This window comes from Bubalus kerabau, chromosome 13, assembly GCF_029407905.1.
Source record: "Bubalus kerabau isolate K-KA32 ecotype Philippines breed swamp buffalo chromosome 13, PCC_UOA_SB_1v2, whole genome shotgun sequence".
Lineage (NCBI taxonomy): Eukaryota > Metazoa > Chordata > Mammalia > Artiodactyla > Bovidae > Bubalus > Bubalus kerabau.
The window spans coordinates 47,747,970-47,753,969 of NC_073636.1; the positions used below are offsets into that span (position 1 = coordinate 47,747,970).

Here is a 6,000-nt window from a genome sequence, read left to right on the forward strand (position 1 = left end):
CGCATTGGGAACAGGCTAGTGTGTTGGGAGTTCTTTAGGCAAGACCTGGAAACAGGTCAGGGAAGGATTGCAAAATGTTTAAATTAAAATAACCTAAGAGTATTAAGTAAAAATAAATCAGCTTTTTAAAAGCTTCCATTTACAAGTACAAGCTCTATAGAACTACAAATTATGACTGCTAACTTCTAATTCCTTTAATCATAATGGGAAAATTCCTTAAGCCATCAGTAATACAAGAAATGAGTCCCCAAACGGATCCCAGGTTTTTCTATGGAGACACTGAAGAGGGTGGCAATAACCAACTCAGAATTTCCAGTATCTAAAGACTAGGTTTCAGTCAATAATGTTTGGATTAATAGCATCAGTCATCAAATTAGCTGAGGTACACCTAACTCATTTCTGCAATGCTATGAGCCTTTGCTACATAAAAATAGGCGGTATGGTCTGAAACCTAGCCAATATTCTAGACAGGTACTTTCATAAGCATTTTTGAAATATCCTAACAGACATTAAAATTCAACTTAATTAGAACTTCCCTGATGGTCCATTGGCTAAGACTACACACTCCCAATGCAGGGAGCTGTGGGGCTAGGGTTCCACCCTGGGGCAGAAAACTATATCCCTGTGAGGCACCTAAGTCCCAGCACAGCCAAATAAAGAAATATTTTTTTAAAATAAAGATTAAAAAAAAAAAAAATCGACTTAAGTGACTTGCCACAGTCAGAAAATACAACTGCCACACAACCATTTGAGGCATGGGGGTGGAGAACTAATAAAAAAAGGTATTAAAATACCAAGTTTCTTTAAAAAAATTCACTCCCTACTCCAAGCAAAGAAGTGAAATGCCCTGGGATTCAAAGAAAGAATCTGGTCAACATTTCAGCAAAGGAAATAGTCCAGAAAGCAGATAGCTCATGTTCAGGCTGTCAGGTAAAACAAGTAGTCAGCTGGACACACCCACTCACCCCCTTTTAACTAAAACATGTGCCACGAGGGCTTACTCTGTGCACACTCACTGCTGGGCTTTTAAAAGACAAGTGCCCAGAAAGCTATTAAATTCTGGATGAGTGCAGAGAATTCAGAATTCTGAGCTGAAAGGCTCTTTTTATAAATCTCATAAGACTCACCTTCAGGGGCTAAATGGGCAAAGTCATATGTAAAGGTGAAAACGCAGGTACAGACAACTGGAAGAAAGAAGTCTCAGTCCAACAGCATCCAAATGCAAAAAATGTAAAAATTAAAATGTTCCAACCACCACTGCCTCTAGCCTCTGGCTTCAAAGAGGAACAAACTGGGAAAGGAAGGTCACATGGCAATTCATGACAGTTCATACCAGACTGTCTCAGGACTCCCAGCCATGTCCTCACACTGTCCAGCCTTCTCTGAACATAGACATCCAAATATTAGCTGGGTTAGCATCTTCCCTCTCCTCTGTTACAGCACCGCAAGCCTAAAAGTAGAGCGACTCCTAATGCCTCAGACCCAGAAATCCCCTATGGGTGACTTGCTTCCACCTGCAGTTGCCCTCATTTACCCTTTGCACTGACAATCAAGAATTTTAAGTCATGCTTAAAACCCCCAGCCTGCAGGCCGAATTCCTGTCAGCTACCCATCAAAGGGACATGTAGAGTCAAAGGAAGGAGAAAATTCTGCGCCCATAAACTAGTCATACTCGAAAATGTCAATTTCTTTTAACAGGAAGGTGGCAACAGGGGGACCCCGACCCCCGAGAGTCTTGTCAGAAAGAAAGGCCCTGGGGACTGGGCAGGAGCTCCCAAAATTACTTGGCGCAGCCACTGTAGGAGAGAAAGAAAGCAAAAATATAAAGGGCACCCCCCCTCCCCCGCCGCCGCCTCTGCCGTCCCTCTTGATGGCCCTGCATTCCTGGGGGCACAGAGATGCCCGCGCGCACCGCCTGCGGAGGGCCGACCGGAGAGCGATCGCAGGCTGCGCGGGCCGAGGGCCGGGGAGACCCCACTAGCCTGCCCGCCGCGCGGCCTGAGGGCCCGAGCGCCCCGCGGCTCCGGCCACGAGCAGAGGTGAGCGCTCAGGGGCCCGGCGGGGCCTGGGGGTCGCCAGGCATCCCTGCGTCCCGCAGCCAGGATGACCTGCCGGTGCGGGGGGACCCGGCAGATGGGCCCGGGTGTGGGGGCGCAGGCCGCACCGCGGGGCCACTGACAGCGCGCGGGGGCCGTGCCTGGTTGGCCTCGTGGGCGCCGCAGGCCCCTCGCTGCCGGGCCTGGCAAGTGCGGCCCGCGGGCCAGGTAGGGGGCGCGGCGGCCGGGCTCTCACCTGGCTGCAGCTCGCCGGGCTCCCGTCCTGCCGGCTGCGCCTCCGCTCCGCAGTACCAGCCGTTGCCTCTGGCTCCCGCGACTGCCGCCTGCAAAATGGCGCCGCGGAGGGGCGGGCCGGGGGCGGGGAGCCGTGGAGCCGCCCGCCCCCGCGCGGACCTGGACCCACCTCTCTCTCCGTGCCCGACCCCCGCCCTCTTGTCTCCCCCGAGGGAGGGGCTCCCCGCCAGTCCGCAAAGCCAAGCCAGCTGTCAGGCCCCCCATATGCCCTCTCCTAGTCGTCCTCTCTGCCCCGCCGCTCTCCTTTTATTTCCCACCGCCCCTCGCGTGGGAAGCGCGCCCCTTCTCGTGCCTTCCAGTCTCATCGCTCTTGCGGACCCACTTGGACTATAGAGCGCTTGCCTGGAGTCTCGTCCTCCTCGTATCCCCTTTTTACCGAGCCTGACACCGAGCGAGCCCTGTCGTCTCTCAGAGAAGGTAATAAAGCAATCTACGGCGCCTTGGGCTCAGTGGATTGGATGTCTTAAGGCACTTTCACTGTTTCTCCAGTTAGGCTGTCAGGGTTTTTTTTTTTTTAACTTGGGAAGAGGTCCTCGTTACATTGTGCAGAACGAGGCTTCTCAGACTCCCCTGAAGGTCGTGTTTAGTTGCGGGTTCTGATTCAGTACGTTGGGATGCAGCCCGAGAGTCTACATTTCTAAAAAAAAAAACAACCCAGGCGATGTCGCTGGATAAGGGTGGCTTAGCGGAAAGGCCGCAAATAAATCCGTGGCCGTCAGTCTTTAGCGCACCGCAGCCTCACCTTGACCATTTCAAGATGGCTGGGTCCCACCCCTAGGGCTTTTGAGACCAGAGGTGTGGAGTGAGGCTCCAGATTTTGCGTTTCTGACAAGTTCCCGGTGATGATCATGCTGTTCTCTGGGATTCACACTTTGCGAGCCACTGCTGAAGACTATCTGAACTCAAGCCCAAACAAACAAAAACCTAATAATTAATACTCTCATAGCACCTTCCATCTTGAAGTTTGTCTAGTTGTTGTTACAACTGAGTAATAACTGATTAGTGCCCCCAAACAACTCTAGAGAGCTAAAGAACAGTGGACGGTGTCTGATCTTACATTAGGAGGAGAAGATTTTATCATCGAATTTCTGCCTGTTTTACACAGTTTGGGGGCCTCGGTGTTATGGATATCACAGATGTCAATGATGGAGGGTGGTGACCAGCAACTGTGGGAATTTCATAAAATAGATGTGGTCTGAGCCTTTGGAGAAGGAAATGGCAACCCACTCCAGTGTTCTTGCCTGGAGAATCCCAGGGACTGCGGAGCCTGGTGGGCTGCCAGCTATGGGGTCACACAGAGTCGGACACGACTGAAGCAACTTAGCAGCAGCAGCAGAGCCTTTGAGAATCAATGTCATCCTATTTACTTCTCTAATAACTTGTGTTTTTAAAATACAAGAGTTGGCTTGTAAAATTCAGTACACCCTGGAAGGCCAGGTGTTTTGATCCACACTGAAGATGGAGAAAATGAGACAAAAATTCTGTGACCAGTACCTGAAGAAAAGTTCACACTGCCTGTCCGTTTTAACACCTACACCATCCTCCTATACCAGAGAGAGCCTTTTCCAGCCAATCTGTTATGGGGGGCTGTGGAACGTGGACAGGAGGTACTACTGTTTTGTCCAGCCAGGGATGAGAGATCTCTAATAGAAGAAAGGGAGCTAACTATTGCATCCTCAGTATCTCCCTCTCCTTCCCTAGACATGTACAGGTTTTTCCTATTCTGAAAAACTTCCGCTATCCTGGCCTCTCCCACCCTCCTACCTTTCTTCCTTCCCTGTCCTTCTCCTCACTCCTCAGGTATTGTCACCCTTTGCTTTTCCTAATGACAAAGTTACCAGTGACCTTCTAGTTGCCAAATCCAACTGCCTGTGTACAGACCTTTTCTTCCTTGATGCCTCTGTAACATTCCATTGATTTCTCCCTCCTTCTCAAAACTCTTTTCTAGCAATAATACCACTGGGTCTTACATATCATTCTACACCCATTCCCTCTCAGTGAATTACTCATGCCTCTAGAAATGTTAGTTTTCCTTAGTATCTCCTTTCTCTCCATCTTTTCCCCTGCCCTGTCCTTCTCTGAAAGTCAGCCATCTCCTTATAATTCCCAAATCTCTCTCCAGATCGGACAGACATCTTCCTGAACTTCTAGGCACACATTTCCAATTGTCTTCCAGATAACCTCTCCTGGATACTATCTAGGAATTTTAAATATGGCATCTCCACAAAATTTTTATTGATGAAATTCAAAATATAATAATCATCGATATAATATTTTTGTAATTCAGGGCACTAATGAGAATAGAATTGGCAGTGGAGGGGGAAATTTTGCTTAATTGGGATCCAATTAATTAGTTGGAGTCCTACCATTAAATTGATTTCAAATGTTCATCTGTAAAATCATTCTTAGCTGAAACCAGAACAGCACATGCATTGTAGTTTGCTGACCCCTGAGAAAGTGCTTGGAGAGGAGGGCAAAAGCTTCCTCCCTACACCATCTCTTGGTGTCAGGGGAACTGACGCTTTCTAAATCAGTCCCATACTGAGACATACCTAGGCATGGCACAGCATGGGAGGGCCCAAGACCTACCTGAAATGGTATCTTTTTTTTTTTTTTTTTGCATATTCAATGATATACATTGCATCATTTTTTAAAATGAAAGAAAAAAAGAATAAAAGGGAAAGAAAGACCCAATGTCCATTAACTGGGGAATGGCTGAATAAACTGTGGTATAGCATTGTATGGAGTATCATGTAGCCCTCTCCCCAATCCCAGCCCCTTACTTCCCTTTTTTTTAATTGAGATATAATTCACATACTATAATATTCACCTTTTTAAAGTACATAATTCAATAGTTTTAATTTGTTCACAAAGCTGTACAACCATCACCACTATCTAATTTTAGAACATTTCCCTCACCCCCAAAATGAAACATCATACCTATTAGCAGTCATTCACTCTTCCTTGCCTCCCGCCAGCCCCTGGCAACCACTAATCTACACTCTATTTCTATGTATTTGCCTAATCTGGATATTTAATATAAATAGAATTATATGACATGTTATCTTTTGTGACTGGCATCTTTCACTTAACAGAATGTTTTCAGGGTTAAAGCATATTGTAGCATGTCCGTATTTCATTCCTTGTTTTATTGTGGTAAAATATACACAACATAAAATTTACCATTTTAGTCATTTTTAAATGTACAATTCAGTAGCATTAAGTGCACTTATGTTGTTTTGTAACCATCACCACTATCCATCTCCAGAACTTTTTTATCATCCCATACTGAAATTCTGTACCCATTAAACAATAACTTCCCATGCCCCCAGGTAACTACTATTCTATTTACTGTCTCTGAATTTTCTTGTTCTAGGTACATCATCTAACAGGACTCATACAATATTTGTCCTTTTGTATCTGACTTCTTTCACTTAGCCTAAGTGAACAATCATCCCGGTTGTAGCACATATCAGAATTCCATTCTTTTTTAAAAAATACTTATTTATATATTTGGCTGGACTGGCTTAAAGTTCAGCAAGCTAACTCTTACTTGCAGCATGCGGAATCTAGTTCCCTAACTAGGCATCAGACCCAGGCCTTCTGCATTGGGAGCACAGAAGCTTAGCCACTGGATCACCAGGGAAGT

At 46.6% G+C, this 6,000-nt stretch overlaps 1 protein-coding gene across 3 annotated transcripts in view; it reads right to left on the minus strand.

Annotated features, from left to right (window-relative positions):
• Window positions 1-2,395, minus strand: part of SLC23A2 (solute carrier family 23 member 2) — a 150,612-nt gene extending 148,217 nt beyond the window's left edge. For all 3 annotated transcript variants that reach the window (XM_055544219.1, XM_055544216.1, XM_055544221.1), the window contains exon 1: window positions 2,293-2,395. The gene's annotated coding sequence lies outside the window, so the exon portion shown is untranslated. The remainder of the gene's footprint in view (window positions 1-2,292) is intronic.
• Window positions 2,396-6,000: the final 3,605 nt, after the last annotated feature.